The 25,436-nt window shown below is 36.9% G+C and overlaps 1 long non-coding RNA gene across 1 annotated transcript; it reads left to right on the plus strand.

The window, feature by feature from the left end:
- Positions 1-403: 403 nt before the first annotated feature.
- On the plus strand, positions 404-21,291 carry LOC309658624. Its single transcript, XR_014262331.1, has 2 exons — positions 404-6,025; positions 7,525-21,291. It is a non-coding gene; the product is annotated as an uncharacterized lncRNA (long non-coding RNA).
- The last annotated feature ends 4,145 nt before the right edge of the window (positions 21,292-25,436 follow it).

Consider the following 25,436-nt stretch of genomic DNA (forward strand, 5'->3'; position numbering starts at 1 on the left):
ATGCCTACTTTCTGCAGGGCTTTTATCATAAATGGGTGTTGAATTTTGTCGAAAGCTTTCTCTGCATCTATTGAGATGATCATATGGTTTTTCTCCTTCAGTTTGTTAATGAGATGTATCACGTTGATTGATTTGCGTATATTGAAGAATCCTTGCATTCCTGGAATAAACCCCACTTGATCATGTTGTATGATCCTTTTAATGTGCTGTTGGATTCTGTTTGCTAGTATTTTGTTGAGGATTTTTGCATCTATGTTCATCAGTGATATTGGCCTGTAGTTTTCTTTCTTTGTGACATCTTTGTCTGGTTTCGGTATCAGGGTGATGGTGGCCTCATAGAATGAGTTTGGGAGTGTTCCTCCCTCTGCAATATTTTGGAAGAGTTTGAGAAGGATAGGTGTTAGCTCTTCTCTAAATGTTTGATAGAATTCGCCTGTGAAGCCATCTGCTCCTGGGCTTTTGTTTGTTGGAAGATTTTTAATCACAGTTTCAATTTCAGTGCTTGTGATTAGTCTGTTCATATTTTCTATTTCTTCCTGGTTCAGCCTTGGCAGGTTGTGCATTTCTAAGAATCTGTCCATTTCTTCCAGGTTGTCCATTTTATTTTCATAGAGTTGCTTGTAGTAATCTCTCATGATCGTTTGTATTTCTGCAGTGTCAGTGGTTACTTCTCCTTTTTCATTTCTAATTCTATTGATTTGAGTCTTCTCCCTTTTTCTCTTGATGAGTCTGGCTAATGGTTTATCAATTTTGTTTATCTTCTCAAAGAACCAGCTTTTAGTTTTATTGATCTTTGCTATTGTTTCCTTCATTTCTTTTTCATTTATTTCTGATCTGATCTTTATGATTTATTTCCTTCTGCTAGCTTTGGGGGTTTTTTGTTCTTCTTTCTCTAATTGCTTTAGGTGCAAGGTTAGGTTGTTTATTCGGGATGTTTCCTGTTTCTTGAGGTAGGCTTGTATTGCTATAAACTTCACTCTTAGAACTGCTTTTGCTGCATCCCATAGGTTTTGCGTCGTCGTGTCTCCATTGTCATTTGTTTCTAGGTATTTTTTGATTTCCCCTTTGATTTCTTCAGTGATCACTTCGTTATTAAGTAGTGTATTGTGTAGCCTCCCTGTGTTTGTATTTTTTACAGATCTTTTCCTGTAATTGATATCTAGTCTCATAGCATTGTGGTCAGAAAAGATACTTGATACGATTTCAATTTTCTTAAATTTACCAAGGCTTGATTTGTGACCCAAGATATGATCTATCCTGGAGAATGTTCCATGAGCACTTGAGAAAAATGTGTATTCTGTTGCCTTTGGGTGGAATGTCCTCTAAATATCAATTAAGTCCATCTTGTTTAATGTATCATTTAATGCTTGTGTTTCCTTATTTATTTTCATTTTGGATGATCTGTCCATTGGTGAAAGTGGGGTGTTAAAGTCCCCTACTATGATCGTGTTGCTGTCGATTTCCCCTTTTATGGCCCCTCTAAGTATTTTTTTAACAGCATTTTATAAATTTTTGTTTTGTGTCTTCATTTTCATTCTTTTCAGTCTATTTTCTATCAATATTTCTGATTTCTTCATGATTAATTTGTTATTTAGGAATATGTTGTTTAATTTTCACATCGTCATGAATTTCCCACATTCCTTTCTGTGTTTTGATTTCTACTTTCATTCTACTGTGGTTGGGGAGAATACTTTGTATAATTTCAATCCTTTTAAATTTTTTGAGGCTTTATATGAGATTTTTAGAAATATTTTTGATAGATATTGTCAAATAGCCCTCCCAAACCAGTACATATCTTCCCACTATGTGATTGATTAAAATATTCAAAGGATTTGTCAAAAACCAGAGTGAAATAAAATCTTTTGTAATTCCCTTTCTGAATTTATTTAGTTAATCACTAAAATTAGCTGAAATTATGTTACTCTTGTGGAGATCACAGAATGATAATTAAAGTGCCCACTTAACACTATGGTTCATGCTAATGCTGCATATTTATAATACGTTATCTGTAATCTTCACTATAAAATAGGTATTAATATTCCCATATTGCAAAGGAAGAAACTGAGTGTCAGATCATTTAAGTAACTTGTCCAAAATCACATAGAAAATGAAGAAGTATTGGAATTAAGACTCAAACTTATTTCTACCATCATACTCTTCTTCTAAGGCCAAGGAAAAATGGTCACACAGAGATCATGCTTTTCCCTCATCTTTCCTTGCTTCTGTAATACCCTAAGACCTATCAGGAGTCATGTTCAGACTATTCTCAGCAGCCACAAACTTCCATTTTCTATTTCTACTTTTACCTTTTTCCCATTCCAGAGGCCAACTGCGTCTTATAATTGGACAACATGCTTATTGGCTTCTTCCCAAGTGAATTATGTCTGCACAGTGGATTTTGCATTTTAAAATACTGAATCATTCATACCTTTAGATGGGGCATGAGCTCTCTAGTAATCTACTGTGCTCACAGCCTTATTCTGACTGGTATTGGCCTAAGCAAAAATGTGTGTTATCTGCCTGATCCTTGGGGATCTCTGAATATGTGAGTATTGATGTAGAACCTTGGCTCTTTTTTTTTTTTTTAACTCAATCTATGGTAGGAAATGTATTTTACATTTTGATCCAGTACACACTCATTTCCTACATATGTATGTAAAAGAACACACCCTTACTATTGATACATTCTATTATTTAAAAAACTCTGGTCATGATTCAATAAGTTTATTTCATGAGACAATAATGGGCTATAACCTATAATTTAAAAATAACTTACAGTTTGAGAACCCAGAGAAAAGGCTAAACTAGGCCAGTTGTTCATTGTGTACTAAATAATAATTACTCATCATTAAGAATAAAGACACATCTTTCTTCCCACCCCACCTCCCAAGTTCTAAGGTCAAACCTTCTATAATTATTGTCCTCAACAGCCAAGTCCCCAAATGCTTGACTACTTTGACCCCTAGAAAGCCACAGTAAATGATAAGCAGAGACTAGACAAATTACACTACTCAATTGCACGTAACCTTTTTGAAGTCTCCTTCGACTGGATTTCCAGCACACCCACATTCGTATTGCAAGACCAAGTTTAGAAGAAGGTAAAATAAGGAAAATGGAAGGCTTGGCAGGAGGGGAGGAACTAAACAATGAGTTACTTGGTTGGGGCTTTGGGCCAGCATGCCCTGCCCAGTAAAGGAGTTCATTCTATGGCTCCTAAAAGGTTAAGTATTAAAGCTCTGAAATGGGACTTGGACCAGCCTGAGCTTCCCTGGAAGCTGAAGTAGAGGCAAAGGCGTGGATGGTGACATGAGTGAGATGGGTCTGAAGTCCAGAGACAAATACTTTGTGAGAGGCAACAGGGCCCAGATGCCCATCAAGGGTCACTTTCAGGCAATGCCAAGGCAAAAATCAGCCTGTGATTCCCTCTTTGGGAGAGGCCATAATGATCCACTTCCACTATGAGGATGTGGATACCTTTTTCATATGTCTGCCCCCCTGCATTCCCCCACCACCCCACCCACCCACTATGATTGCATTATTTAATGGGATTAAGAAGGTTGATCTAACAATGAGGCATCATTCAACACACTCTACTCTGAATAAAAATTTAAAAGAACAATATTTGGAAGGGACACTTTCTGGGCAGCTTTAAACAAACAAAATTACTTAATAACCCTTGTGGAAAAAATTACAGTAGGTTACAAGAGGGGAGGAAGCCATGGTAATTGGAAAAAATGTATGTTCCTTTGGAACGACTTAACTAATAGAAGACACTTGGTTTTGTTAGTAATAATTGAAACAGATTTCCATGATGAAGTAGGTGAAATGCTCCCATGCTTGGAATTTAATAGAGAATTGTTTTAACATGTTGCCTTTTCCTTTGCTGGTATTCTAGAGTCAAAACACAGAGTTTCTCTATAACCCTAGCAATACTTGTATGGAATTCGGGATTGTTGAGGGTAACTTAGATCTCTTCCCAAAGAGTTAGTTACTGCAAGTATTAGAAGGATCTTGATACACAGTCATATCCATGGCACAGCAATACATCCTCCAGCAAAAATGGTTTCTATCAGTTTCTGCTTAGTTGACTATACACACACATACACACACACACACACGCACACACAATCTCAGAGTTTTCCCTGGAACATGCATGAGGTCCTACTTGACCTATTTATATGGCTATAGCAATCTGTTCAATTAGGCTCTCTGGAAGCTTTCCTTGGTTTTCTGAAGTTAAGTCCATCTGTTTTGCTGCAATTTAGTGCTAATATTAGTATGACTTGGAAATATAAGTTCAAAACCCAGTCTAGTTGTCCCACTTATATCCAGGGACACATACCCTTTTTGTGGCTTTTTCATAACCCTCCTATAGGTGATGTGCTTTGCTGAATACAGCTTGAGACTTATCCATCATTGTTCTCAGGCAATTTCTGTGCCTCATTAGTCAGGATAATTGAGAATCAGCTGGATTTGTCAAACAAAGTCCACTGGCTTAGCTTCAAATTTTTCTTGCGTTTGTCCTACACTAGATGACATTAGGAAAACAGTATTGGTAGCAGATCAACTCTTGTACCCAATCTTGTACCTAATGGCTTAGCTGCTTGACATAATAATGTATGTACTCTGCAGTGATGTCTACTGGCATGGGGTGAGACAAAATGCTGTCTGGCTGGGACAGATAGGGTCCCCACTCCTGGAAAATAAACATATTTGCTGGGTTATTCTTGGAAGAGCTGTTTGAAAATTCTTCAAGCAAGGGGTAGAGAGTGGTGATGAATTACAGACATAATGCCAAATGAGTCCCCACCTCCCCAGCTCATAAGTCCCACAGTTGGCTACAGATGAAAGTCCATAGGGATAGAAGCAGAGATTAAAAGTGCTGGCAGCTTGGACCACTCCTTCCTGTGAGCTCATTCTATGCATAAAGTGAAAGAAAACCTTATGAAAATCCCAGACTTTGAGAACCTCAACAACCTGGACATTCAGAGTCAAGGATGACCTGCACCTAGGACCACAGCTGTACTGCACAGACCTCTCATTCATTCCCCCAACCTTCTCAACCATAGAATAGAACATCCTATGGAGAGCAGTAGCTAGAGATGTGAAGCCAGAACCCATGAGAGACCATGACTACTGACAGGCAGATTCTTCATGTCCAGAGTCAGAGGGTGAGCACCTAAGCCAAGTTCAGCACAGCCATCTTACTAAGCCTCTGTCTGGCTGCACCCCCCTCTCCTGCACTTCCAGGTCTCTAGCCCTTGTTTAGACTCTCCTGTTGAGCCTGCTCAGCTACTCTCTTTCTCTCTCTTATTGCACATTAATACTACTCTTTGAGTGGTTACTGGTGACTTATAACTTCAATCTTTCTTCAGCTTCTAGCACAAACCATGAGTATAGAATTCATGGGTTTTGTAATGAGGCAGATCTGGATTTGATTTCTAGCTTTTTTTTTTTTTTTTTTGGCCTATTTGCAGTGACACCTTGAGCAAGATGCTTAACTTCCCATCTGTAATCCCTGCAGGATGGCTGGAAGAATTAACTCGCCCTTTCATTCAGCAAATGTTCATTAAACATCCTAAAATAGGAAAAGCAGAAAGCACAGTGCCTGGCATATAATAAGTTCATGATCAAGAATAATTATGCTTAATGTGATGAAAATAATAATAGAGACAGAAGTAATATTAAGCACCAATCTGACCTCGTCCCACATCCTTAGCTACTTCAGTCTGAGATCAGTAAATATTGATCCATTGCCCATAGTTTCTATGGCTTTGGTTGGGCCTCTAACTTCTAGTTCATTATCACTATACATAGCATTTCTTTCTTGGCTTGGCTCTTGCAAAGTTCTCAGGTTGTAGTCTTGCCTTTTTATCTGGATAATATAATCATCTACGAGAATTTGAACTCTTCACAAGCTTTGTGTATCAAGTGACACTCACTAGAAGAGTTCCTGTGCGGAGGAGCCGTTGGATGGCATCCTGAGATATCTCCACCTGCCATATGGTGTGGCAAATGTCATGAGGTAATTGCTTCCTTCATTCCAGGCCAGCTTGCCAGGAACCTGATGCTACCTCTGTAACACATGATACCAGTGGCTTAACTGTTCTAAGGCCTTCAAAAGCAACTACTTTGCATGTTCTAACGCCATGGATTCCCTAAAGTCTTCACCACCCTACAGAGCTGGGCTTTCCGAGTTCCTCCTCCTAAGTACAGCTCTCTAGTTTTATGTTAATTGTGCTTGTTCCTACTACTCATTCCTGGAATTGGTCTAAGTTAATAAGAGTGTTCTGAATACAATTACCAAGTGACTGTTCCCTTAGAATTTATGGTTCATACGCCACAGCTAATAATATCATAACTTGAAAGAACTTGTAACTGTTTATGAATGTTCTGTCTATTTTATTTTCTTTACTTAGAACAAAATACTAATTATGTTTTTTTCTTGTTCTACAGCTGTTTATGTCATTATATGACAACATCTACAACATGGGTGTCTAGAGGGCATTGTCTTTCTTTAGGTGAACATATTGTCTAATTTATTAAACACATGTAATGGATAATTGATCAAATTAGTGACTTTACATAAGAGGCCTTGTACAACAAGGTTTTTATTTAGTTATTTCTCTTGGTCACATCCTTAGGGTTAGGTAAGCAACAACATAATTCATCCTTAACTTCTTGCAACCTGTGTTTACTAATTGCCTTGTTAGCTGTTTTGATATTTTTTCTTAGGGCTGCATTCAAGTCTCTCAATAGAGTGAAAAGGGCACGTGGGAGAGGGCTGGAAGGAAATGGTGAAGCCATGCTTCACATAGGCAAGCTCAGTGTTGCTGAGGTTTCTGATTTTTCAGAATATTAATAGATACTAGAAACCAAAAGAAAAATCAGTGGACCAGACTTAATTGATGGAATGGCAGTGTACAACCCCTGATTTACTATCCTTGGGTTCTTGCTTCCTTGAGTATTCTTCACATAATAAAGGCCAAGGTACTTAACAATGAGATCTATGCTGTTGGAGGCTGAGGACATTACATTATGCTAAGAATAGTAATTATTCTTAGGATTTTAAACATATTTTAGAGTTTTTTGGCTGTCAGTGGTTGATCTGTCAACTTTTCAATTGATTCTGGAGAATATGTGTGTGTGTGTGTGTGTGTGTGTGTGTGTGTGTGTGTGTGTGTAAAAGAAATGACCCTCCTCAGTTCTACAGCTAGGTATTTTCTTATTAGCATAACGTACATGTATCTATAGGACTTTGTTTCTACATTCATATAATGTCTCAGAGGGTTTTCTCCCACCGTAAAGTCATGGAGATACAATTCAGATTTTTCTCCCAAATCTTCAAGAATTTGGCAAAAGAAGCATCTAACCAGCATTTTGGTTGATAGACCCAGAGGTGTGTTACTAAGTGTTCAAAAGGGCTTTCTCCTGTGGTTGGCATATCATGTTCCCTGGACTTCCGTACAGTGTGAAAATGTTAGTAAAATCTAAATTCTCGACTTCTTTAATCATCTGTTTAAGGAACTACTTAAAGCTCATGCCACAACTACTGAAGCCTGCGCGCCTAGAGCCCGTGCTCCGCAACGAGAAGCCACCGCAACGAGAAGCCCACGCACCGCAACGAAGAGTAGCCCCCACTCACCGCAGCTAGAGAAAGCCCGCGCGCAGCAACGAAGACCCAACGCAGCCAAAAATTTAAAAAAATAAATTAAATAAATTTAAATAAGTAAATAAATAAATAAAGTTTATTTATTTATTTAAATAAATAAATTTAAAGTTTATTATTTATTCCTTATAGTTTCTTGATACGCTCTTAATTTTTCTGTGTCCACCCTAGAAAGCATCTTAATAGACTCACACAGAGATAAATGCTGATGGAGCAGGGAGAACTGAAGGGGAAAGCAGAAGCGAAGGGAAAAGAAGATTTCATCATTCAAAGAAACTTTATATCTTTGACAAGTACAACTGGAACTTCTGCTGAAGAATAACTAGAGGAGTGCACAATTAAACCCCCAAAAATCTCTAGCACTTTCTAGTAGCCTTTACCCTCACAGCCTGCAGATAGTTTATTTAATATTTCAAACACATGCTTCCCTTTTCAAAAGCCTGGGATAATTCTTAGATAAAGCAGAAGAAATGTGACCTATCCCTAAACAAAGATTTTGCTTATATTGTCCCAGCAGGATATTTTCTTGCTCCATTAGATTTCTAGTTCTTTGTCTTTCACTGATTTTTAAAATAAATTTTGTAATCTTAAAAAGCAACAAAATTTTTGGGAGAAAATATTTGCAAATGAAGCAACTGACAAAGGATTAATCTCCAGCAGCTCATGCAGCTCAATAACAAAAAAACAAAGAACCCAATCCAAAAATGGGCAGAAGACCTAAATAGACATTTCTCCAAAGAAGATATACAGATTGCCAACAGACACATGAAAGAATGCTCAACATCATTAATCATTAGAGAAATGCAGATCAAAACTACAATGAGATATCATCTCACACCGGTCAGAAATCTAGAAACAATAAATGCTGGAGAGGGTGTGGAGAAAAGGGAACACTCTTGCACTGTTGGTGGGAATGTAAATTGATATGGTCACTATGGAGAACAGTATGGAGGTTCCTTAAAAAACTAAAAATAGAACTACCATACGACCCAGCAATCCCACTCCTGGGCATATACCCTGAGAAAACCATAATTCAAAAAGAGTCATGTACCACAATGTTCATTGCAGCTCTATTTACAATAGCCAGGACATGGAAGCAAGCTAAATGTCCATCATCGGATGAATGGATAAAGAAGATGTGGCACATATATACAATGGAATATTACTCAGCCATAAAAAGAAATGAAATGGAGTTATTTGTAGTGAGGTGGATGGAGTTAGAGTCTGTCATACAGAGTGAAGTAAGTCAGAAAGAGAAAAACAAATACAGTATGCTAACATCTATATGGAATCTAAGGGAAAAAAAAAAAAAACGGTCATGAAGAACCTAGTGGCAAGACAGGAATAAAGACACAGACCTACTAGAGAATGGACTTGCGGATATGGGGAGGGGGAAGGGTAAGATGTGACAAAGTGAGAGAGTGGCATGGACATATATACACTACCAAACGTAAAATAGCTAGCTAGTGGGAAGCAACCGCATAGCACAGGGAGATCAGCTCTGTGCTTTGTGACCACCTAGAGGGGTGGGATAGGGAGGGTGGGAGGGAGGGAGATGCAAGAGGGAAGAGATATGGGAACATATGTATATGTATAACTGATTCACTTTGTTATAAAGCAGAAAGTAACACACCATTGTAAAGCAATTATACTCCAATAAAGATGTAAAAAAAAAAAAAAGCAACAGAAGACTAAAATTGCAGTAGCATTCATTGGGATCTTTATAGTTGGATCACGATGTAGTGGATACTGTCCTGTACCACTCTGATGCCCCCTTCAGGACCAAGGTACTCATCTCCTCAGTTGCCAGAAATGTTGGCTGCTGATGGCTCGCAGCTGAGTCTCAGCTCCATACAGTATTTGCTTGTGGACAAAGGGACCTGACTCACCCAAGTTAACATACCTTCCCTGGAGGCGGCCAGAATCCAGTGACTGGTTCTGGTGACCTCCTAGCCTCAATTTGGGAAATCCCTGACATATCATCACAGTGCCATAGATCCCAGAGAGACCTGCTAAGGCCTCTATTGCAACCACATTGGAGTTCAATTTCTCTTTCTCACAGTCTTACTTCTCTCATTTCCCCTGCAAACTTCTTGCATACAAGTCTTTATCTCAGAGTCTATTTTCTGGGGAATTGACAAAAGAGAGTTGATACCAAAAGTGGTCCTAGGAAGCAGCCTCTAAACTGGAATTTTTGAACTAGATTATTTGCCAGCCAGCTGCCAATGAGAACCCCATCACTAGTGACAGGTTGAGGACTCAGAGCCCCCAGTGTGTGTGGGTAGTACTGGTGCAGTTATTAATGCTATTACCAGTGGCAAACTGGAATGAGATACCAGCTAAAAAGAGTGCACTGGTTGGTGCAAGATCTGAGGAGAGTTTGAGAAGTATGGGGGAAGTAGAAATCATGAAGATTATGAAATTGGATGGCTGCTCTTGTGCTATTGATGTATTAGGATAAAGACAGCAAAATGCTGAGGAAGATTAATCCCCAACATAAGACAAAATGTGAAAGTCAGAGGGTCTTATTGGCAGCATAGAAAGAGACTCATTTCTAATAACTGAGGACAGAAAAATCTGAGAACCAGGCCCAGAACTTAATTATCAGGATAGTAGAGCTCAGAGAAGGTTGAATACTCAACCCCAATCAGTCTGCTTCACCAACATCAATTTCTAAACTTGGGTCTATATCTCAGATTGGAACTCACTGACAGAAAGGGAAGCCATGTTCTGATCAGAAAGGGCCCTGCAGCATCATAGCAAGAGTGTACAGGAATGAGTCTCCCAATTGGAATGGAACAACATCTACTTCCTTGGGTAACAATATACCAAGGAAAGGGGATAACCAGACATTTTGAGAACTCCTTGGGAAATGTTCTGTGTTAATGTTGCTAGCCTAGGACTTAAAGCATCATCATAGCCCCTGTTAGAGCGGTGGCATCTGAGTGCCAGGTAATAAATGGGATCATGTCCTGTGTTTGGCTCAGAGGGTCCAGTTGGTGGACCCTTCAGCATGGACGGTCATGCTTAGAAGTTGGCAGAAACCCTACATTGGTTCCTTGGCCTGTGGTGAAATAGCTATTATAGTGGGTAAGTCGAAGTAGAAGTTTATGAAACTGCCCCTTCCTCTATCCAAGAGAGTGAATCAAAAAGATTTTTGCATCCTGAGTAGATTGTCAGAGGTTAGTGTTACCCTTAAAGACCTAGAGGGTGGTCACCTTCGCTTCTCCATTGAATTTACCAGTCTGGCCCCTACAAAAAGCAGATGGATCCCCACTGATGATACTGGACTTCCACTAACTCAACCAAGCATTAGCCCTAACTGTAGATGCTATGTCGGATGTGGTATTTCTACTCAAACAGATCGACATATCCTTAGGAACATAATTGGGCAGATGACTTCTTTTCCAACCTTATCAAAGGAGGATCAGAAGCAATTCCCATTCATGCAGGAACGACAATATTTAAGATCTTGCCTCAGGGCTCCATCAATTCTCTAACCCTCTGTCATAGTGTGGTATGAAGGGACCAGAACCATCTGGATATTCCACAGAATATCACATTGGTTCACTGTATACATGGCATGTTAATTGGACTTGAAGGCTATTGCAAAATACCTTTGTTCCTGAGGGTGGGAGGTAAACTCTATAAAGATTTGAGTTTCCTCTATATCAGTGAGGTTTTTAAGTGTCCAGAGGTCCAGGGCATGCTTAGACATTCCTCTAAAGTAAGGGACAGATTGTTGCATCTTGCTTCTTCTGTCACTATGAAGGAAACACAGGTTCTAGAGGCAGCATATTTCACAGCTGGGAATACTGCTCCAATCCATTTACTAAGTGACACTAAGGCTGAGAGCATTAAGTGGAAAATAAAGTAGCAAATGCAGTCCATGGGATAATCATCCCTGTACCCTGGACCACAAAATCCAGCAGATGCTACGGTACTAGAGGCACTGGTATCAAAAAGAAATATTCTGTGGAGCTTATAGCCAGCCCTTACAGGGAAATCACAATGTAGACCATTACGGTTCTGGAGCAAGGCCCTGCCATCTGAAGTCTAGAATCACATACACCATTCAAAATACAGCTCCTGCTACGCTACCGGGCCCTGGTAAAGACTGAGCTTCTAACCAGATCACGAAGTGACTATGAAGCCACAGCTGTCCATTATAGATAGGTTTTGTTTACCAAGCCATAGATCATGCAGTCTCAAAAGCAATCGTAAGATGGAAATGGTACATCTAGGATCAGAGATGAGCAAGGCCACAGACACAAGTAAGCTGCACAATCAACTGGTCAAGATTGCCATGTCATCAACCACTATTTAACTGGCTTCTCTCTCTCAGCTCACATATCTGACCACATGGGAGTCCTTCAGACCAGCTGAAGGAGGAAGAAAAAGACTGAGATTATTCATAGATGAGTCAGTTCAAATGTGGGCACAGATGAAAATGGACTGTTATTGTACTACAGTCTTACTCAGGAATGATCCAGGGAAAGGACAGTGAGGAAAAATCCTGCTAGTGGGCAGAGTTTGGGGCAATGCATCTGGTCATCCACTTTGTGTGGAAAGAGAAATGGTTGAGGGAAAAATAGACATGGATACTTGGGCAGTAGTGAATAGTTTCACTGGTGGTTCAGGGGTCATGAAGGAATAATATTGAAAAATAAAGAAGACAGAGGGCAAAACATGGTGATGGGCACAAAGGGTGAAGACCTTTTTTTTGCCTGTCAACACTCCCCAGAGAGCATCCACCCAGGAGAGTGCTTGCCAGGGTTCTAGGCAGAGAATAAGTCCTCAACAAAGATGTATTAACTGGGAAATAACAGGTAATGGTGGTTGTCCCCAGGAGAATGCAATGGAAAAAAACTAAATGTTTGCATCATATAGAGGAACAAAAACCAAAATATTCTCGGTTGAGATAGGTTTTTAAATATGCATAACTAGAAGCAAAAATGAGATAACAAAGCAACATCAAGTGACATTTAAATCTTACATTGTTCTGATGAAGAGGATGTTTTAACTTGGAGTCAATGAATGGGCCTCAGCATTTCAAGGGAGATTTTTGTGAAGCTGAGTGGATGTTTGTGTGTAGGTATATTAAATGGGAAGTGTTTCACTACCTTAAACACTGGCTAGTTCAAAGAGCAGTGGTTGAAGAGTCAGGGGACCTGCATTCGAGCCTCCTCTTTCTACAAACAAGCTTTGAGACTTGAATCTTTCTAGACCTTGATTTCTGCATCTATAAATAAGGGGGGAAGCCTAGATCAGAAGCTTTTTTCGTTTTTCCTGCTCTAGCATGTACGTGTCTTTGTGCAACCCAGGATCATATGTGATACCTAGACATGTACAATCAGACTTTGACCATAGGCAGCAGCCCCAATAAACTGACCACTTTAGAAATTCCCATGCCTCAACCACTACAAATAGGAGAAATCTTGGTCAATAACGTATTTAAATTACTGTTCAATTATGAAGTTCTATCTTTTTTATATAGCTTCTAGAAATAGAAATTGTTATGTAAGAGGCAAACACTAGGCTTTTTTTAGGGGGGGGGGTCTCTTTTCTTGAGCTTCTAGAATACTCCAGGACCCACACATTTTTGTTTTTTCAATTGCCAGTCACCTTTTAGTAAGTGTGTCTTCATCTTGGCCCAAAAACGCAAATAGAAATTAAAAAAAGAAATTTATAATGTTCTAATGCCACTTTTATGCACTCTATGCTTTTCCTGTGAAAACATGAAACATTTCCTATGTGACTACAAGTCTACAGAAAAACAAAAAGAGCAAATAAAAGTGAATTTGAAAATATTTATTCCACAGGGAGGGTGTTAAGTAATTAAGAAGACATGTCTCAAGTGCCTTAAATACATGAATTAGATTAGAATAAAATGCAAAATATGACCCCACCCCATAAAAGGGCATTTTGGCCCATACAAGTATTTTTCTTAAAAAAAATTACTTTTGGATATACTTTAGCAAAATTAAACAGTAATAAAAGATTAGCCACCAGGAAAATGCAAATCAAAATAACAATGTAATACCACTGTGTACCTACTGGGATGGCTATAATAAAAAAGATAGATAATAGGTTTTGATGAGGATGTGGAGAAACTGGAAATCTTATACAGTGCTGGTGGGATTTTTAAATGATATAGCCACTTTGCAAAACAGTGACAGTTCCTTAAAGATTAAACATAGATTTACCCAGACTTACCATATGCTCCAACAATCCTACTCCTAGGTATATATCCAAGAAAAATGAAAATATATGTTCCCACAAAAGCTTGTACATGAATGTTCATAGCAACATTATCCATAATAGCCAAAAAAGTGGAAACAACTCAAATTTCTATCAACCAATGAGTGGATAAATAAAATGTGGTATATCCATATAATAGGATATTATTTGGCAATAAAAAATTGTGAAGTATTGATACATGCTACAACATGGATGAACCTTGAAAACATTGTCAAGTGAAAGATACCAGATGCAAAAAGTCACAAAGTGTATGGTTCTATTCAAATCAAATATCCAAAATAAGCAAATATATAGAGACAGAAAATAGATTAGTGGTTACCTAGGGCTGGGGTTGGTGGGGGGAGAAATGGGGAATGACTACTAATGGGTATGAAGTTTCTTTTGTGGTGATGAAAATCTTCTAAAAGTGATTGTGGTGATGGTTGCACAACTATGTGACCATAATAAACATCATTGAATGGGTGAATTGTATGATATGTGAATTATGTCTCAATGAAACTGTTGTAAAACATGATAGAAGAAAGACAAACACTCAGAATATAAGATATACCACACAGTGCAATGAAGAAGTGAATGCAAGAAATCCTACTATGACAGCTAGGCAGCCAGCTGACAGAAGTTGATACATATTAGAGCAAACAAGACTACAGGAAGAATACCTTCAATAAGAAAACAAGTGTCACTACACACTTATACAATTTAGAAGTACAATAGAGTATTGATAAAGTAAAGACATATATCTCTTCTGATAAATAAGAACAAAGAAAGGCAATTAGAAGAAATACACACAAAAAAATCATCACCCAAACACAGCATGACATTTAGCAAATGATGCCCAAGGAAAAGTACTGTCTGAAACACTAAGCTACACCCCCGCAGGCTGAGTAATTCAGGCGTGAGGAGATGACCAATGTCACTCAGAATTCATAGGTAATGTACTTGGGCCAATAGCAAAACAGCTAAAATTATTTTCTTGTGATGAATTTGCACTTTTCCTGAAAGTGAGTTGTCACTTTGATAGAATATTTGTTCACAGAACAGTCTTTCCCTTTTAATCATTTATGGAAAAACATTCAAAAATATGTTTGCATCTTAAAATTTGTTTTTCTTTTATAAAAATAAAAGGGCTTACATAAAGGATATTTTCGGATTTTTACTTGTGAATATTTTTTAGAAACAACTGACTAAATTTTATCTTCTGGAAAATTTAAACTTATTCCCATGTAAGAAACATGTAGCTTAAAAAAATAACCTCAATATCTTAAAGATTTCATAACCTCTTTTTAATTTATAATGAATTTTTAGGAACCAACAGCTCTAGTTTTGCTCTAGCTTTAGAAAACTTTTGGCTGAAGTTTAGCAGCTTTTAAAATTTCAACTCAATTTCTTTTCTTTCTATGCAATTCAAATATAACTATCAGATTATTCTTATTTAAAAAGCGAAATCATTACTTATAGCTTATGTAATTTATAATAATTATAATTTTCTACTTCTCCTGTTTTTTCAAAGTCTTTCTGACATGGCCATATGTTACTTTTAAAATAAGAAAAGTGTTATTTAAAATTTTAAGCTTGTCTAGTTCTAGTTCTACTTCTAGTTCTAGTTCTAGCTCTTCCTGGTTCAATCTTGGGAGATTGTACCTTTCTAAGAATTTGTCCATTTCTTTTAGGTTGTCCATTTTATTGGCATATAGTTGCCTGTAGTAGTCTCTTATTATGGTCCTTTGTATTTCTGTGGTGTTGGTTGTAACTTTTTCATTTCTAATTATGTTGATTTGAACCGTCTCCCTTTTATTCTTGATGAGTTTGGCTAAAGGTTTATCAATTTTGTTTATCTTTTCAAAGAACAAGCTTTTAGTTTCATTGATCTTTTCAATTGTTTCCTTAGTCTTTATTTTATTTATTTCTGCTCTGATCTTTATGATTTCTTTCCTTCTACTAACTGTGGGTTTTGTTCTTTTTTCTCTAGTTGATTTAGGTATAATATTACGTTGTTTACTTGAGATTTTCCTTGTTTCCTGAGGTAAGCTTGTATCGCTATAAACTTCCCTCTTAGAACTGCTTTTGCTGTGTCCCATAGGTTTTGGATTGTTGTGTTTTCTTGTTAATTTGTCTCTAGGTATTTTTTGATTTCCTCTTTGATTTCTTCAGTGATCCATTGGTTGTTTAGTAGCATACTGTTTAGCCTCCACATGTTTGTGTTTTTTACAGTTATTTTCTTGGGTTGATTTCTAATCTCATAGTGTTGTGGTTGGAAAATATGTTTGATATGATTTCAATTTTCTTTTCTCTTTTAAAAAATTTTATTTAATTTTTTTTAAGTCTTTATTGAATTTGTTACAATATTGCTTCTGTTTTACATTTTGGTTTTTTGGCCGCAAGGCATGTGGGATCTTAGCTCCCCGACAGGGATTGAACCCACACCCCCTGCATTGGAAGGCAAAGTCTTAACCACTGGACCCCCAGGGAAGTCCTGATTTCAATTTTCTTAAATTTACCAAGGCTTGCTTTGTGGCACAGCATGAGATCTATCCTGGAGAATGTTCCATATGCACTTGAAAAGAATGTGTATTCTGCTGCTTTCAGATGGAATGCTCTATAAATAGCAATTAAGTCCATGTGATCTAAAGTGTCATTTAAGGCCTGCATTTCCTTATTGATTTTCTGTCTGGATGATCTGTCCATTGATGTAAGAGGAGTGTTAAAGTCCCCCACTATTATTGTGTTACTGTCAATTTCTCCTTTATGTCTGTTAACATTTGCCTTATGTATTGAGGTGCTCCTATGTTGGGTGCATATATATTTACAATTGTTCTATCTTATTCTTGGATTGATCCCTTGATCATTATATAGTGTCCTTCTTTGTCTCTTGTAATAGTCTTTATTTTAAAGTCTATTTTGTCTGATATGAGTATTGTTATTCCAGCTTTCTTTTGATTTCCATGTTCATGGAATACCTTGCTGCATCCCCTTACTTTCAGTCTGTATGTGTCTCTAGATCAGAAGTGGGTCTCCTGTAAACAGCATATATACAGGTCTTGTTTTGGTATCCATTCAGTCAGTCTCTGTATTTTGGTTGGAGCATTTAATCTGTTTACATTTAAGGTAATTATGAATATATATGTTCTTATTGCCATTTTGTTAATTGTTTTAGATTTGTTTTTGTAGGTTTTTTTTCCCTTTTTTTTTCTTTTGTTCTCTTCTCATGTAATTTGATGACTATCTTTAGTGTTATGTTTAGATTCTTTTTTCTTTTTTTGTGAATATTTATAGAGATATTTGGTTTGCAGTTACCATGACATTTTGATATGGCAGTTTATATAGACAGGTAATTGTTTTAAGTTGATGCTTACTTAATTTCAAATACATTTCAAATACCCTTACTCTCCTCCTCTTATGATTATTGTTTAGATGTCATATTTGTGTGTGGATGATTTCTTGCCTTTAGAAAATATGAACAGACTAATTACAAGTACTGAAATTGAATGTGTGATTTAAAAACACCCAACAAACAAAAGTCCAGGACCAGATGGCTTCATAGGTGAATTCTACCAAACATTTAGAGAAGATTTAACACCTATCTTTCTGAAACTATTACCAAAAATTGCAGAGGAAGGAACACTTCCAAATTCATTCTATGAAACCATCATCACCCTGATACCAAAACCAGACAAATATACCACAAAAAAGGAAAATTACAGACCAATATCACTGATGAACATAGATGCAAAAGTCCTCAACAAAATATTAGCAAACCAAATCCAACAATACATTAAAAGGATTATACACCATGATCAAGTGGGATTTATCCCAGGGATGCAAGGAATTTTCAAATATCCACAAATCAATCAGTGTGATATACCACATTAACAAACTGAAGAATAAAAACCATATGATCATCTCAACAGATGCAGGAAAATCTTTTGATAAAATTCAACATCCATATATGGGAAGAACTCTCTAGAAAGTGGGCATAGAGGGGATGTACCTCAACATAATAAAGGCCATATATGACAAACCTACAGCTAACATACTCAACGGTGAAAAGCTGAAAGCATTTCCTCTAAGATCAGGAACAAGACAAGGATGCCCACTCTTACCACTTTTATACAACATAGTTTTGGAAGTCCTAGCCACAGCAATCAGAGAAGAAAAAATAAAAGTTAAAGGGATCCAAATTCGAAAAGAAGAAGTGAAACTGTCACTGTTTGCAGATAACATGATACTATACATAGAAAATCCTAAAGATGCTACCAGAAAACTACTGGAGATTATTAATGAATTTGGTAAAGTTTCAGGATACAAAATTAATACACAGAAATCGGTTGCACTAACAATGAAAGATCAGGAAGAGAAATTAAGGAAATAATCCCACTTACCATCACATCAAAAAGAAGAAAATATCTAGGAATAAATGTACCTAAGGAGGCAAAAGAACTGTACTCTAAAAACTATAAGAAAGACACTGATGAAAGAAATCAAAGATGATACAAACAGATGGAGAGATACACCATGTTCTTATATTGGAAGAATCAGTATTGACAAAATGACTATACTACCCAAGGCAATCTATAGATTCAATGCAATCCCTATCAAACTACCAATGGCATTTTTCACAGTATTGGAACAAAAAATTTTTAAATTTGTATAGAAACACAAAAGACCCTGAATAGCCAAAGCAATCTTGAGAAAGAAAAACAGAGCTGGAGGAATCAGGCTCCCTGACTTCAGACTATATTACAAAGCTACAGTCATTAAAAGAGTACAGTCCTGACACAAAAACAGAAATAAAGATCAATGGAACAGGATAGAAAGCCCAGAGATAAACCCACACAACTATGGTCAATTAATCTATGACAAAGCAGGCAAGAATATACAATGGAGGAAAAACAGTCTCTTCAATAAGTGGTGCTGGGAAAACTGGACAGCTGCATGTAAAAGAATGAAATTTGAACATTCCCTAACACCATACACAAAAATAAACTCAAAATGGATTAAAGACCTAAATGTAAGACCAGATATCATAAAACTAGAGGAAAACACAGGCAGAACACTCTTTGACATAAATCGCAGCAATATCTTTTGAGTAATGTAAATAAAAACAAAAATAAACAAATGGGACTTAATTAAGCTTAAAAGCTTTTGCACAGCAAAGGAAACCATAAATCAACATAAAGACAACATACAGAATGGGAGAAAATATTTGCAAATGATGCAACCAACAAGGGATTAATCTCCAAATATATAAACAGCCAATACAGCTCAATATCAAAAAAACGAACAACCCAATCCAAAAATAGGCAGAAGATCTAAATAGACATTTCTCCAAAGAAGACATACAGATGGTCAAAAGGCACATTAAAAAAATGCTCAACATCGCTAATTTTTAGAGAAATGCAAATCAAAACTACAATGAGGTGTCACCTCACACCAGTCAGAATGGCCATCATCGAAAAAATCTACAAACAATAAATGCTGGAGAGGGTGTGGAGAAAAAGTGACCCTCCTACACTGTTGGTGGGAATGTAAACTGGTACAGCTACTATAGAGAACAGTATAGAGGTTCATTAAAAAACTAAAAATAGAGTTAACATATGATCCTGCAATCCTACTGCTAGGCATATATCTGGAGAAAACTGTAATTTGAAAAGATACATGCATCCCAATGTTCATTGCAGCACTATTTACAATAGCCAAGACATGGAAACAACCTAAATGTCCATCAACAGATGAATGGTTAAAGAAGATGTGGTATATTTATACAATGGAGTATTAGTCATAAAAAAGAATGAAATAATGCCATTTACAGCAACATGGATGGACCTAGAGATTATCATACTAAGTGAATTAAACTAGACAGAGAAAGGCAAATATCATATGATATTGCTTATATGTGGAACATAAAAAAATTAATACAAATGAATTTATATACCAGACAAAAATAGACCCACAGACATAGAAAACTTACAGTTACCAAAGGGGAAAGGAGGTGGGTGGAAGGGAAAAATTAGGAGTTGTTTGGGATTAACATAAACACATTACTATATATAAAATAGATAACCAACAAGAACCTACTGTATAGCACAGGGAACTATAATCAATATTTTGTAATAACCTATAAGGGAAAAGAATCTGAAAAATATACATATATATGTATAACTGAATCACTTTGCTGTATGCCTGGAACTAACACAACATTGTAAATTGACTACAATTAAAAAAAGAAACAAAAATTAAACTCATCAAAATTATCTTTGAAAATATTAACATGTAATGTTATATTCTTCAATAAATACTATCAGGTTGATTGGCTAATTAAAAAAATAATAATTTTCTGTTCATCATACCATACCTCAAAATATATTAAAGATAGATTAAAAGCATATGTCAAAAAAAACCCTTAAAGTACAGTAAGGAAAAAAAAATAACAAACACTGGTTTATTATATACTAGTATATACTGGAAGAGGGAAGTTTTTAAAAGCCTCACATTCAAGGTAAAGCCAAAGAAGGAAAAAAAATAGATTGGCCAACATAAAAATTATGTTTGTACATAAAGGCATACCTCAGAGATACTGCAAGCTCAGTTCCAAACCACTGCAGTAAAGCAGATATCAGGATAAAGTGAGTCACAGGAATTTTTTGGTTTCATAGTGTATATATAATTTATGTTTACAGTATGCTGTAGTCCATTCTGTGCAATAGCATTCTGTTTTTAAATTGTACATACCTTAATTAAAAAATACTTTCGTGCTAAAACAAATGCTAACCATCATCTGACAATGCAGGGTTGCCACAAACCTTCAATTTGTAAAAAATGCAGTATCTGTGAAGCACGATAAAGCAAAGTCCAATAAAACAAGGTATGCCTGTACATGTGAAATGAGAACATTAGGATAAATGAAAGACAAAAAGAAAACAAAAAGGGCATATTTATAACATGTAACATACAATGAAGTTATTTTTTTAGTTAAAAAAAGAGATGTCGGGCTTCCCTGGTGGCACAGTGGTTAAGAATCCACCTGGCAATGCAGGGGACACGGGTTTGATCCCTGGTCCAGGAAGATCCTACATGTCACGGAACAACTAAGCCCATGAGCCACAACTACCGAGCCTGCGCTCTAGAGCCCACGAGCCACAACTACTGAGCCTGCGTGCCACAACTACTGAAGCCCGCTCATCTAGAGCCTGTGCTCCACAGCAAGAGAAGCCACTGCAGAGAGAAGCCCGCGCACTGCAATGAAGAGTAGCCCCCTCTCGCCATAACTAGAGAAAGCCCGCGTGCAGCAACAAAGACCCAATGCAGCCAAAAGAAAAAAAAAAAAAAAAAAGAGATGCCAATAAAAATTAAAGGGCCAAAAACTAAGAAATTCACAAAAGAAGAATTACAAAGGGACAATAAAATATTTACTCTCACTAGTAATCAAGGAATGCAAAGTAAATCACAATTGAGATACTGTTTTTCATAACAGTAGAAGTTTTATATATAATGTAACAGTATATGATATAATATAAAACTTTGTATATTAGCAGGCCATGAATTTGCTGAAAGAAAAGATTTTTGTATGAAAATTAAATATGAAAAGCTCTTACCTCTTTTTCTAAATTAAAAATTCTTTTTAGAATATGTTCTGGGGATGTAATGTATGGCATGATGATTATAGTTAATAATACCATATTACATACTTGAAAGTTGCTAAGAGAATAGATCTTCAATGTTCCCATCACAAAAAAGAAATGATAATTATGTGATGCGATGGTGGTAATCATTTTGCAATATATAAGTGTATCAAATCAACCTGTGTACACCTTAAACTTACACAGTGTTATATATCAATTATAATCTCAATAAAGCTAGAGAATAAATAAACTTTTTAATGAGGGACTTTCATGTATCATTGAAAAACTATCCATCTTACTGTCACTGAACTTAAAAATCTAACACAGTGGCTGGCAACTAAATAGTTAATATTTATCTGAATGAATTCATAATGATATATCAGTTTAATGAAACAGTCTTCCCAGAGTTCTTTTTTCTGCGTGGCTGAGTCTTCACCCACAGAGCCTCATGAGGCAGCTGATCCTGCAGAAGTGGTGGGTGGAGCTCTTTTGACAGCCTACAGGGCCCCAAGGAAATAAGGCCCCATTGTGTCCATTGTGTCCAGTCCCGGAAGGAGCAGCAATTCCATAGGCAGGCAGGTCTCAGCAAGCCCAACCATAGGGGAACCATTCAGGTCAGCTCTCTACAGGCTCGTCTGTTGAGCATGTCACCCATGAATAATTAACAAATAATGCTAGAAGATTTTCCATTTTTACCGTCTAACAAAAAATAATGTTGGAAGCTAAATTTAAGCTCCTCTATTATAATTTACTTCTGTCAGTCAGCTTATGTAAAGCCTACAGGTTTCCACTTACTTAGAAGTGAGGTTGCATTTGTTTAGGGGCCTGGTCCCCTAAACAGGATTGTCCCAGAGACTGTTACCAAAACATCTAAGAAATTAATATTTAATAAGAGCTAACATTTATTAAGCACATACCAAATTCCAAGTGTTGTTCTAAGTATTCTACATATTTTAATTCATTTAATCCAATGAGAACATTTTACAGTTGAGGAAAATAAGGCTCACATAAAAGATAACTGACTTGCCCAAGGTCACACAACTACAAATGGCAAGGCCAGAATTTAAACTCTGGTGACAGGGTGCCTGAGACTCTGTTCTTAACTACCAAGATATTTGACAAAGAGAAAAGAGAAAAAAGGACTGACTATGGAAGAATAGTTGGCTATTTTTCTAATTATAAATTGTTCTAGCAAATATAGAGTTGGAAATTTATGATGTGACTAAAGAAACAAAATTACTATCTCAAAATTTAAAGGAGAACAAAAAGGTTTCAAAGGCAGGTAGCGCTGGCTGGGATGGTGGGTTAAACGTGGAACTGTGGTTGCCAGCGATTTGCGTCTTTTAACGTGTACCAAGCCAACACATTAAGCCTCATTACCTCAGTCATATTGAATTACATTTTATAGTTTAATAAAATGTGAAGTTAGACCATGAAGTGCAGTCATCAGCTCAAAGTGCTGATGTGTTCTCTGGCAAAGGATCAACTGGACAGACCTGATTCCCAATCTTCCCCACTGATGAAGGTGATCAGATTATGACACTTTGGCCAAAGCACCAAATGCTTCTTTTTCTGCATCTTTTTTCAAGATGGTTATGTTAGAAGTAAAATAGACAAATTATATTTTTATCTTTTATCATGATTTCTCTTTTCCTTTTGATAAGAAGGCCATGAGTAGAGAGACTGCTGGAAAAGTGTAGCCCAAGATTGTGAAGACTCTAATACGAGACAGAGCCTTGCTTAGATTGACTCCAGTGTCAATAGAGTAGAGACCATTAAGCGTGCTCTTGGGGTTTTTAGAAAGATCCTGGTACTTTGGTAATTAGACCCTATTAGCTAAGCTGCAGGAAGAACTTGCCTCATGCCCAAGTTGTTTTGTTCGTTTTGTTTTTTAATCTTTATTTTTATACGGGAAGAGGAGGGTGTTACAGTGAGGCTTCAGAGCACGTATGTTGAACTGATGCTGTAAAGGTCCCTCAAAGTAAAATAAAGATAGGATGTCAGAAGAGAGGAGGAGGTAAGAATGGCTTATGCCCTCGAGTCTCTTTCTATTTTCTCTCTAGTCAGTTACTCCATGAATAAACAGAAAGAGTCAGCAGGCTTCTCTTACAACAGTGGTTCACAGAATGTGGTCCTTGGTCTATCAACATAAGCAACACCTGGGAGTTTGTCAGAACTGCAAATTCCCAGGTCTACTAAATCAGAAACTCTGGGGGTGGGTCTCAGCAATCTGTGGTTCAACAAGCCCTCCAGGTGACTCATGCACACGCAAATTTGAGAGCCAGTAGCTCAGGTTACTCCTAAGCGTTTCCCATCTGTTGAAAATTAATAGTCAACAATTAATATTTTGGAAGCAAATAACTGATGTTAACCCAAATGCACAAAAATAGAAGATTTTGCCATTATGAGTTGTCTCCTGACTCATGGAGCTGTGTCAGATCCTCATCTTAAGTCCAATTTAATGACCTAACTCAGGTATCACATCCAGAGTTGGGAGTGACGGGAAATAAAAGCCAATATTTCCTCATCTAAAAAGACCATTTGAAAAATAAATATTTTTACAGATGATATTTGTACCCTTGTCCAATTATTTGCTTAAAACATATTCTTAGCAATGGACTTTCTGAGATGAAGACCACAATTATTTAAAATTGTAATCTGTTTTGCTAAATCCCCCTTGAGAATATTGTGATAATCTACACCCTCATCTCATGGGTGCAACGTCATCGCTTGGTACAATTTTTCCTATTTTTCCCAATTTAATTGGCAAAAAAATACAGCATTTTAAATTTGTTTCCCTCTGATTATCAATGAGATTAATTTATCAGATGGATTTACTTGTCACCCGTATTTCTTCTCTGAATAGCTTTTCTTTATTCTTTTTTTGCTTTCTCACTTAGCTTCTTAGCATACACTGATACTGATAGATTTCCTATTGTATCCCAGGGATAAATACCAGCTAGGCATGATACATATGCACATGAACACCCACATTCACTCACTCACATGCACACGCTGGATTCAATTGACTAGTGTTTTTAATATTTTTTATCTACCTTCATAAGAGTAATGGGACTAGGTATTTTTTTCTTAAATTTGTCTCATCTGATTTTGATAGAAAGATTATACTACCCTTACAAAATAAGTTGGGCATTTTTCCTTTATTTTTTTATGCTCTTAACAACTTTTATAGTATATGGATTATCTATTTCTTTACGTTTTGAAAAAGTTGCCTGAAAATTTGTCTGGGTAGGTGGGTGTTTTTTGTGAGAAAACTATTTTTGCTATAATTTCAAACTTTGATAGTTACTGATCTACTGAGATTGTCTACTTATTCTTGAGTCAATTTTGATAATTCATATTTTCTAGAAGAATATTTTATAAATATTGATGCAAAAACTTGAATAAAATCTGATTAACCAATTATAATAGAGAAATTCAAAGGCTACTGAGGTCTCCACAACTTAATAGTCTGTTTTTTTTTTTTTTTAATTTTATAAATTTATTTATTTATTTATTTATTTTTGGCTGCGTTGGGTCTTCGTTGCTGCGCATGGGCTTTCTCTAGTTGCGGTGAGTGGGGGCTACTCTTCGTTGTGGTGCGCGGGCTTCTCATTGTTGTGGCTTTTCTTGTTGCGGAGCACGGGCTCTAGGCGCGCAGGCTTCAGTAGTTGTGGCACATGGGCTCAGTAGTTGTGGCTCGCGGGCTCTAGAGCTCAGGCTCAGTAGTTGTGGTGCACGGGCTTAGTTGCTCTGCGGCATGTGGGATCCTCCCAGGCCAGGGCTCGAACCTGTGTCCCTTGCATTGGCAGGCAGATTCGTAACCACTGCGCCACCAGGGAAGCCCTTTAATAGTCTGATTTTTTAAAAATCTTTTTATTTTGAAA

Source organism: Balaenoptera physalus (genome assembly GCF_965194825.1).
Source record: "Balaenoptera physalus genome assembly, chromosome: 3".
In the NCBI taxonomy this organism is placed as follows: domain Eukaryota; kingdom Metazoa; phylum Chordata; class Mammalia; order Artiodactyla; family Balaenopteridae; genus Balaenoptera; species Balaenoptera physalus.